Source organism: Oncorhynchus masou, chromosome 28, assembly GCF_036934945.1.
Source record: "Oncorhynchus masou masou isolate Uvic2021 chromosome 28, UVic_Omas_1.1, whole genome shotgun sequence".
NCBI lineage: Eukaryota > Metazoa > Chordata > Actinopteri > Salmoniformes > Salmonidae > Oncorhynchus > Oncorhynchus masou.
In genome coordinates, this window is record NC_088239.1 from 73,519,772 (window position 1) to 73,531,044 (window position 11,273).

At 40.2% G+C, this 11,273-nt stretch overlaps 1 long non-coding RNA gene across 1 annotated transcript; it reads left to right on the forward strand.

Annotated features, from left to right (window-relative positions):
* Positions 1 to 3,822: 3,822 nt before the first annotated feature.
* On the forward strand, positions 3,823 to 10,398 carry LOC135518241 (uncharacterized). Its single transcript, XR_010452123.1, has 5 exons — positions 3,823 to 4,125; positions 6,026 to 6,139; positions 6,239 to 6,306; positions 6,498 to 6,566; positions 10,009 to 10,398. It is a non-coding gene; the product is annotated as an uncharacterized LOC135518241 (long non-coding RNA).
* The last annotated feature ends 875 nt before the right edge of the window (positions 10,399 to 11,273 follow it).

Consider the following 11,273-nt stretch of genomic DNA (forward strand, 5'->3'; position numbering starts at 1 on the left):
CACATTTATCTGTACAAACAGTAGTACGCAAGTATAAACACCATGGCACCACGCAACCGTCATACCGCTCAGGAAGGAGACACGTTCTGTCTCCTAGAGATGAACGTGCTTTGGTGCGAAAAGTGCAAATCAATCCCAGAACAACAGCAAAGGACCTTGTGAAGATGCTGGAGGAAACAGGTACAAAAGTATATCCACAGTAAAACGAGTCCTATATCGACATAACCTGAAAGGCTGCTCAGCAAGGAAGAAGCCACAGCTCCAAAACCACCATAAAAAAGCCTGACTACAGTTTGCAACTGCACATTTGTGTTGTATGTATCCAACTGCTTTGCTTTATCTCTGCAGGTCGCAGTTGTAAATGAGAACTTGTTCTCAACTAGCCTACCTGGTTAAATAAAGGTGTAATAAATAAATAAAAATGTGGACAAAGATTGTACTTTTTTGAGAAATGTCCTCTGGTCTGATGAAACAAAAATAGAACTGTTTGGCCATAATAACCATCGTTATGTTTGGAGGAAAAAGGGGGAGGCTTGCAAAACAAAGAACACCATCCCAACCGTGAAGCACTGGGGTGGCAGCATCATGTTGTAGGGGTGCTTTGCTGCAGGAGGGACTGGGGCACTTCACAAAATAGATGCCATCATGAGGAGGACAATTATGTGGATATATTGAAGCAACATCTCAAGACATCAGTCAGGAAGTTAAAGCTTGGTCGCAAATGGGTCTTCCAAATAGATAATGACCCCAAGCATACTTCCAAAGTTGTAGCAAAATGTCTTAAGGAAAGTCAAGGTATTAGAGTGGCCATCACAAAGCCCTGACCTCAATCCCATAGAAAATTTGTGGGCAGAACTGAAAAAGCGTGTGCGAGCTAGAAGGCCTACAAAGCTGATTCATTGTGGGAAGCTTGTGGAAGGCTACCTGAAACGTTTGACCCAAGTTAAACAATATAAAGGCAATGCTACCAAATACTAATTGAGTGTATGTAAACTTCTGACCCACTGGGAATGTGATGAAGGAAAGAAATCATTCTCTACTATTATTCTGGCATTTCATATTCTTAAAATAAAGTGGTGATCCTAAGTGACCTAAAACATGGATTTTTTTACTAGGATTAAATGTCAGGAATTGTGAAACTGAGTTTAAATGTATTTGGCTAAGGTTTATGTAAACTTCCGACTTCAAATGTATAAGTATCAAAAGTATACGTAATAGTTATATACACTTGGGGCTCCTGATTGGCGCAGCGGTCTCAGGCACTGCATCTAAGTGCTAGAGGCGTCACTACAGACCCTGGTTCAATCCTAGGCTGTATCACGCCCAGCCTTGATCGGGAGTCAAATACGGCGGTGCGCTATTGCCCCGGCGGCGTCCGTGTTCGGAGAGGATTTGACCGGGGTAGGCCGTCCTTGTAAAATAAGAATTTGTTCTTAACTGACTTGCCTAGTTAAATTACAAAGTAAAAGTAATGATCAAAATTATCAAAATCCAGAAAAGAACCATTAAATTCTAAAACCATCTAAAAGGAAGCGATTCCCAAATCTTCCATAACAAAGCAATTACCAACAGAGTGATGAACCTGGAAAAGAGTCCCCTAAGCAAGCTGGTCCTGGGGCTCTGTTCACAAACAGACCCCACAGATTCCCAAGACAGCAACAAAATTAGACCCAACCAAATCATGAGAAAACAAAAAGAGAGTTACTTGACACATTGGAAATAATCAACAAAAAAACAGAGGAAACTAGAATGCTATTTGGCCCTAAACAGAGAGTACACAATGGCAGAATACCTGACCACTGTGACTGACCCAAAATTAAGGAAAGCTTTGACTATGTACAGACTCAGTGAGCATAGCCTTGCTATTGAGAAAGGTCATTGTAGACAGACCTGGCTCTCAAGAGAAGACAGGCTATGTGCACACTGCCCACAAAAAGAGGTGGAAACTGAGCTGCACTTCCTAACCTCCTGCCAAAAATGTATGACCATATTAGATTACACAGACCAACAAAGAATTAGAAAACAAATCCAATTTTGATAAACTCCCATATCTATTGGGTGAAATACCACAGTGTGCAATCACAGCAGCAAGATTTGTGTGTGTGTGCGTGTTGAGAGCACTGGTTGAGTGAGTGCTGCAGCTGAGACAATGCACGTCGTGACAACTTTTTACAAATTGTAGGTAGGCTATTTAGATTGGTCATTATGGAGACACCCTGTTTCCATAAAACATATTAGAGCACTAAAACTCAGAGAACGGGAACAAAGCATTGGAAAACTACTTTAGGCGTTTCTCTCAGAGGTGGTTTAAAGTAGAATTAATTCTAATGTAGACTTAACACTATCTAGTGAAGGGTTTTACTCATGCACAGTTCTAGGGTCTGGAGCACTGCATGAGTGGAAATTTGGAATGGAAGTTACTTCCTTGTGTGCTGGTGTTATAGTCAAAAGTCCACATTGAAAGTGGAGAATCATAGGGCACATTTGCATATATTGGCCATCAAGTAGGCTGTTAATTTATATGCCATTGCAGGCTACTTTAACCTACCATTTGATACAATACATATATATTGAAATGATGATATCACTGGAGTCATTGCAAATCATTTTATGCCACTTATGTAGTCTACCTGGAGCTGACAAACAGATGTAATTAACAGCCTATAACTCAGTTTGTTGTTGTAGCCTTGTGTGATTTTGCCATTATTAATGGCCATGTTTAGTTAATTAAATAGGAAGCTGTCAATTGTGATCTTGGTCACAGCTCTAAGGCAAATGTATCATTATTCACATGTAATGTCAGTTTCATTGTGGACTTTTCCCTGAATTTAGATGTTGGCCTATCAGGGGCTATAGCCTCCCTGCATCTAGCTCAGCAAACCATAGCAAAATGTAATTGCGATTATAAACCCAGATTTTAGTCAGTAGCCTATGCCTAATAAAATAAGTAAATCTCACATATAGGCCATTTGTAACGGTTTGTAGTCTTAACCTCTGGCACATAATAATGGCACAATTGCCAAAATATAGTCTAACATTAGTTTCTTTAAGTTCATCCAAGTGCTTCTTGCACAGAGATTTCAAGATCCTGTCTAACTTTCTTCGCTCAAACTCTCCTGTCGGATTTATCGATAGTTATGCACATGCGCAAACAGGATTGATTTACAATTATTAACTGGGTGTTTTGAGCCCTGAATGCTGATTGGTTGAAAGTCATGGTATATCAGAGGCGTACCACGGGAATGACAACTTAAATTTACTGTTCTAATTATGTTGGTAACCAGTTTATAATAACAATAAGGATCCTCAGGGGTTTCTGGTATATGGCCAATATACCATGGCTAAGGGCTGTTCTTTGTGGTATATGGCCTGTGGTATATGTCCTATGTCCTAAGAACAGCCCTCAGCCATGGGATATTGGCCATATACCACACCTCGGGCCTTGTTGCCTAATCATAGCAGTCAAAACAAGTTGACTGACATCCATTGATGGAAAATGATCTTTAGAGTTTAAGGGCAGTTTGTCTTTTCTCTTGCAACATATCTTTAAATTCGCTTTAATTATTATTTTGATGGAAAACCCTAATTTTACTTCGTAGCCTACGTTGTTAAAAATAATGTTGATATTCCTTCTTATTTCGCTCGAAAACGTTATGGAAAAGGGGTTTATTTGATAAATGTGGCAACTCCCCTCTTATTGCAAAAAGGCCTTGTGAGTGGGTTTTCACATGTCATCGGGCTAGAAATTTTATTTGGACCTGGCAACCCTGGAGAGCTTTCAGTTGACGGAGAACGCCTCCTGGCGGCTATGTTGGAAGACTACTGCATTAATTATTCTGACAACAGCCGAGGGCCTACCCCAAACTGAATGATAAAAGTGACTGGAACTAGTTGATTCATCACCACGGTCATTTTCTGTGGAGTATATGGCTGCTCAAACGAGGCCGGAAACACAAAGGGGGAAAAATATGTTTACAGATTCCCCGCAATCATGAAACATCATTGGCAATACCAATGAGATAAGACTCAAGAACTCAGAGAAGCGAATAAACCTTTTTGCCCATCAAGACCTCAACCCAGACAGCTGTCAATACAGGGTTTGCTGCTACGATCATTTCATCATTGGTAGGTCAAGTCTTATCGATTTTGATTTTAGTTTCGCTGTTATGCTAACCAGGCGTTAACAACACTAAGCAGAATTAGTTGGCTCGATAGCTTGTAGTCTAGCTTTTAGCATGTGTCGCGTGAGTTTCAAGTTTTGGAAATCCATTTTTTTTCACCATAAAAATGCCCCATATAACAAGGTATTGCATGCCTCTATCGTCGCATTTGCGGGCTAATGTGAACCTACTATTCCTAATGTGATGAGTAGATTGGATAGTGATCATTTCGGCTGTTAATAAGCGCGTAGTGGCATATGTTAATAGGCTATATCAGACACGTTTCTTTCCTTTGCACGGGAAACATGTGGCCGTTGATAACTTTAAATGCAATTCTACTACACGTTATATCACTGGAGACATTAACAGAATCTTTTTTTAATACGATGGTAGTCTAGGCCTACTCTACTGACAACAGATCAATTAGAACGACCTTGTCTTGAAAGCAACCATGTAATCTAGACCGAGGTAAAGAGTATCAAGTTGGATATTCGACGGATATCCGCCTGTAGTTTTCCTTACGTCCACCAACAGTAGTTATGGACCGTCAACATAGTGACAAATCAAAATGCTCACATTTCAATAGCTCTTTAACCATTATGTGGTTAAAGATCTGGGGCTCCACGCAAGATCTCACCCCGTGGGGTCAAAATGATCACAAGAACGGTGAGCAAAAATCCCAGAACCACATGGGGGGACCTCGTGAATGACCTGCAGAGAGCTGGGACCAAAGTAACACAGCCTACCATCAGTAACACACTACACCGCCAGGGACTCAAATCCTGCAGTGCCAGACGTGTCCAGGCCCGTCTGAAGTTTGCTAGAGAGCATTTGGATGATCCAGAAGAAGATTGGGAGAATGTCATATGGTCAGATGAAACCAAAATAGAACTTTTTGGTAAAAACGCAACTCGTCGTGTTTGGAGGACAAAGAATGCTGAGTTGCATCCAAAGAACACATTCTTATTTTCAATGACTGCCGGGGAACTGTGGGTTAACTGCCTTGTTCAGGGGCAGAACGACAGATTTTCACCTTGTCAGCTCAGGGGTTCAAATCTTGCAACCGCAAAGTTAACTAGTCCAACGCTCTAACCATAAATGAGAACTTGTTCTCAACTGGCTTACCTCGTTGAAAAAAGGTGAAATAATATATTTTTTTAATACTGTATGTGGGAATGTCTTATGTCCATCCTACATGTAGTGTTGGTACATGGAATATTGCAAATAGAAGTATTATGTTCAACAACTGATATTTTCAGATATTATTTTGACAAACACACTTTGGTGTTTACAATTCAATCTCTATTGTCATAGATTTTGTGGGCACTGTCATCTGTGATCTTTGTGATATTGACTTTGACTTTCTTTAAGCACATACTGATGAAACTGTCACTTCATATTTTTTTCTTAAAGTCTACAAACGCTCTACATTTATTCACTCTGTTATAGAGTTGGATCCTATATGCTACTTTTATTATTGTCCTGTAAATGGTTCAGTGCTTATAATTTAGGCTGTGTGAAGAATGGGGAATAAAGGAATTTACCTATACTAATAAATTACTACTATATTATAGTGATAAGGAAAATAGCATACACATTTGGCTTGTGTATCCATTTTTCTATAACTAATCAGAATTCCATTATTTTACATAAAAAGAGAATACTTCAAAATGAGAAGATCCTGCCATGGAAAAGAAGACTGGCTGGACATTAAGTGTAGAGGGGAAATAACTCCCACCATGCAGCAGGACACCTTCAGCTGTGGGGTCTTTGTAATGCAGGTTTTATAGTTATATTTTCAATAATGAATGGTTAGCTGTTGTGTGACAATTAGGTCAAAAACCCTCATTTATTCTTTGGTGTAGATGGCCAAGGAAGTTGCACAGAACTTCCCCAACATCCCAAATTGATATGGAACCTTCAAAAACACACGGAGCAACTGCGGAAAGAAATGGCTGAGGATAGACAAAAAATGTCTGGTATGTAAGGACGTTTAATTCAAAGTAAATGTAAATTCTTTATTTTGATGTAGTTGTGTGGGACAGCCATGTGTTCAGTTCATGCCTATGATTTCACAGTTCAACAAACCCACTGCTTCATGTGTGACACTGATAAAGACCCTGGATGTGGCCCAAAGACGGACTGGGTTAGTAACTTCATTTAACATGTTTATAATCTTTTGACAACAGTGACGGCATGTAAGACAATATATGAGATAACACAATGGATGACTAATTCGTCATACTGCATTGATGTTTGATATTATTTATAACGTGTTACGTTTTGTTTTGATTGAATGTTCTGCATGCCAACGGTGGTTCCATGTGCTGTTCCTAGGAATGAAGACAAAAGAGTTCAACAGAGTGAAGAACACAAACTGGAAGTGCTGTCTTTGTTGTTAAAAATGTATGCTATATCCCATCCACACTGAAGAGGCTCTGAAATGTACATCAACCAGGGATAAAGAGAAAGTTAACACTGTGAAATGTTTCATACTTAACTTCAATTAAGTGTCTGACATGTTGGAAAAGATGAAAGGTCTACAATTTATGTTTAATTTGTCAATATTACATTTTTATTCATTGATTTACTGGCCACCATTACTGTGATTACATGTTCAGTATATGTATTGACCAGCAAACCCACTGCAGCCAACCTCACCAGCTCACTCTCCATCCCTGCTTTGGACAAGTAATAGCATGACTCTCGTACTATGGCTCACTCTCCATCCCTGCTTTGGACAAGTAATAGCATGACTCTCGTACTGTGGCTCACTCTCCATCCCTGTTTTGGACAAGTAATAGCATGACTCTCGTACTATGGCTCACTCTCCATCCCTGCTTTGGACAAGTAATAGCATGACTCTCGTACTGTGGCTCACTCTCCATCCCTGCTTTGGACAAGTAATAGCATGACTCTCGTACTATGGCTCACTCTCCATCCCTACTTTGGACAAGTAATAGCATGACTCTCGTACTGTGGCTCACTCTCCATCCCTGCTTTGGACAAGTAATAGCATGACTCTCGTACTATGGATCACTCTCCATCCCTGCTTTGGACAAGTAATAGCATGACTCTCGTACTGTGGCTCACTCTCCATCCCTGCTTTGGACAAGTAATAGCATGACTCTCGTACTATGGCTCACTCTCCATCCTTGCTTTGGACAAGTAATAGCATGACTCTCGTACTGTGGCTCACTCTCCATCCCTGCTTTGGACAAGTAATAGCATGACTCTCGTACTATGGCTCACTCTCCATCCCTGCTTTTGGACAAGTAATAGCATGACTCTCGTACTGTGGCTCACTCTCCATCCCTGCTTTGGACAAGTAATAGCATGACTCTCGTACTATGGCTCACTCTCCATCCCTGCTTTGGACAAGTAATAGCATGACTCTCGTACTGTGGCTCACTCTCCATCCCTGTTTTGAACAAGTAATAGCATGACTCTCGTACTGTGGCTCACTCTCCATCCCTGCTTTGGACAAGTAATAGCATGACTCTCGTACTGTGGCTCACTCTCCATCCCTGCTTTGGACAAGAAATAGCATGACTCTCGTACTGTGGCTCACTCTCCATCCCTGCTTTGGACAAGTAATAGCATGACTCTCGTACTATGGCTCACTCTCCATCCCTGCTTTGGACAAGTAATAGCATGACTCTCGTACTATGGCTCACTCTCCATCCCTGCTTTGGACAAGTAATAGCATGACTCTCGTACTATGGCTCACTTTCCATCCCTGCTTTGGACAAGTAATAGCATGACTCTCGTACTATGGCTCACTCTCCATCCCTGCTTTGGACAAGTAATAGCATGACTCTCGTACTGTGGCTCACTCTCCATCCCTGCTTTGGACAAGTAATAGCATGACTCGTACTATGGCTCACTTTCCATCCCTGCTTTGGACAAGTAATGCATGCTCACTCACTCTCCATCCCTGCTTTGGACAAGTAATAGCATGACTCTCGTACTGTGGCTCACTCTCCATCCCTGCTTTGGACAAGTAATAGCATGACTCTTGTACTATGGCTCACTCTCCATCCCTGCTTTGGACAAGTAATAGTATGACTCTCGTACTATGGCTCACTCTCCATCCCTGCTTTGGACAAGTAATAGCATGACTCTCGTACTATGGCTCACTCTCCATCCCTGCTTTGGACAAGTAATAGCATGACTCTCGTACTATGGCTCACTCTCCATCCCTGCTTTGGACAAGTAATAGCATGACTCTCGTACTATGGCTCACTCTCCATCCCTGCTTTGGACAAGTAATAGCATGACTCTCGTACTATGGCTCACTCTCCATCCCTGCTTTGGACAAGTAATAGCATGACTCTCGTACTTTGCCCTTTTCCTTTATGGTTGATATTAACGGCGAAAGGAGATATTATCTGTCTCTCCTATTGTGTACCACTGTTAAATACTGTGGACAAATAAAAAAACTGGGGAAATAGGTACTTAGAACTACCAATTATTGTAGATAAATATTAAAGAAAAGGGTAAACACAACACTGGACTGAACCCCCTAATTGTCAAACTAATATTAATGTACAATAATATAGAAGATACATGACTAGAGATTATGCAACATGGGTGTAAATCCACTGCATGCTTCTTAAGTGTGTAATTGACATGACCAAGGAGCTATTGCAAATTTGAAACTATGAAAAATGTACGTTACACCACGTGATTTTACAGTACAAGAGTGTGCAATGTAGAAGGGCAGTCATTGGACATTAGGTCACATTAGGTCACATGACCAAGGAGCTATTGAAATTTTACATTTTGAAAAATGCACGTAAAACCATGTGAGATTAAAATGGCCAAAGGGTGTGCAATGTGTAGGCCCACAGAGTGGACATCCTGAACCTTGTTTGAAGTCACATGACCAAGGGGCTCTTGAAATTCTACATTTTGAAAAATTAATGTAAAACGATGTGAGATGAAAATGCACAAACTAAAGGGTGTGCAATAAAGAAGGGTAGTCAGTGGACATTCTGAACCTTGTTTGAAGTCAGTAGGTCACATGACCAAGGAGCTATTGAAATGTGAATGTAAAAAAACATTGTGCTCCCTAACTAATTCAACTTGGAATACAAAATGCTGCTCACATTTCCACATTTATTAGCTTTGGAAAGCAAATTAATGTCCGAATCGTGAAAATAAGACCTGTGCAATGTTGTGCACAATTTTTCCAACATCATGACAGTTATTTGGAGTCTGTGGCTCAAGTGGTTTGAAAGCTATTGAGGTTTGAAAGCGCGAATATCCATTGAATATCCAACTTGAAACTGTCTTTACCTAATAATCTAGGCTGAAAAGCGGTCTTGGCTAAAAGGGATCCAGTTTTTCGCAAATTGACATAAAAAAGTTTTATTTAGCTTTTTAGCTAACCTTACCTTTTTTCACAACCTTATCCTAATTCTTCTAACCTGCAGCGTATATTCTCAGTATCTGCTATGAAATGTAAAATATTACGTTAATTTTACAAAAGGTTCCCTTCTTGCCATGACCATGAAAAGGGTAGACACAAATTGTACAATATGATGTCCATATAGTCTGAAGGAAATTATTGTTCAAAAAAACATTCATATGATAACTCAATGATAATTTTATAACTTTATTCATAAGATGAGGGAGAATATATGGACATTACCGCATAGGACAAAGGCCTCAATGGAATATGCTGGACAATAGAATATGCCCAACAATAGATGTAATCTTTATATAACACTAAAACACCTGAATGAATTAAACACAACCAAACACTTAAGAGCCCCGATGGTATAGGGGACCTGAAGATTTGATATTCTAACGTCAGGTGTGCTTCTCATGTGTTTATGTACAGTAGGTTCACCAGCTGACCTATATCAAGACACCCATGTTGACTGGATTCCCCTGTGAAGATGAGTAATGCTGCAGCAGCATCAGTTTCTACTACTTCTTCATCTTTTTCCAGACATGAAAGAAGAGACTCCCCTCAGTTATATGACATGGTTGTCATATGCTGTGCTTTGGACAATTTGAATGATTCTGTTGTGTCAATTGAGTAGAGCACCTTGTCATGACAAAGTGCCCCCTTAAACTGTATGAATATAATGTATTTGTTTAAAAGACTTGTTGATATTGTAAGCATACTGTACTTTAAGCCATGTTGTTGTCCAAGTGTAAAGACATTTATTTTGTCATCTTTGCTTTGCCTAGCCCCATTGAATAAAAATGATTTCTTATAGCCCAAGTATTGCCATGTTCCTTGCTTTTCAGAAACATGGTTCTCAAACAAGATGCACCCCATGACTATCCAACTCGGTGGATTCTTCATTCACCGGGCAGACAGGATAGTGGAGTCGGGGAGAGGCTGCCTTTCTGGTTCTGGTGATTTTAATTTGGCGTCACTAAATCAAAAAGATATAGAATTCACATGCGCCAAATACAACAGGTATAGATAGGCCTTAGAGTGAAATGCTTACCTACAAGCCCTTAACCAACAATGCAGTTAAGAAAAATATGTGTTAAAGTATTTACTGAAATAAACTGAAGAAAATAATTAATTAAAAAATTGCAACAATAAAATAGTCGAGGTAATATGTACATGTAGGTAGAGGTAAAGTGACTATGTTTGTATAATAAACAGAGTAGCAGAAAAAGTTTGGCATGGGCTCTCAAATCCTGAAAAGGTTCTACAACTGTACCTTTGAGAACATATGGACTGGCTGCATCACTGCTTGGTATAGCAATAGCATCGCCCTCGATCGCATGGCACTCCAGAGGTTTGTGTGGGCAGCCCAGTACATCACTGAGGCCAAACTCCCTGCCATCCTGGACCTCCATATCAGGTGAAAGACCCCAACCACCCAAGCCATAGATTCTCTGCTGCAGCCCAGCAAGAGCTTGAACAGCTTCTATCCCCAAGCAATACGACTGATAATTAGCTAACAAAATTGCTACACGGACCAAGTTTACCTTGCATCTTTATTGACCTTTTATTTCAGTGTTTTGCACCATCTATGCACACTCACAGGGCCCTACACACGGTCACTCCAAAACAAACACTCCATTTTCTCACTCACACATAATATGCACATACATTTATAAAAACTACATACCCACAAG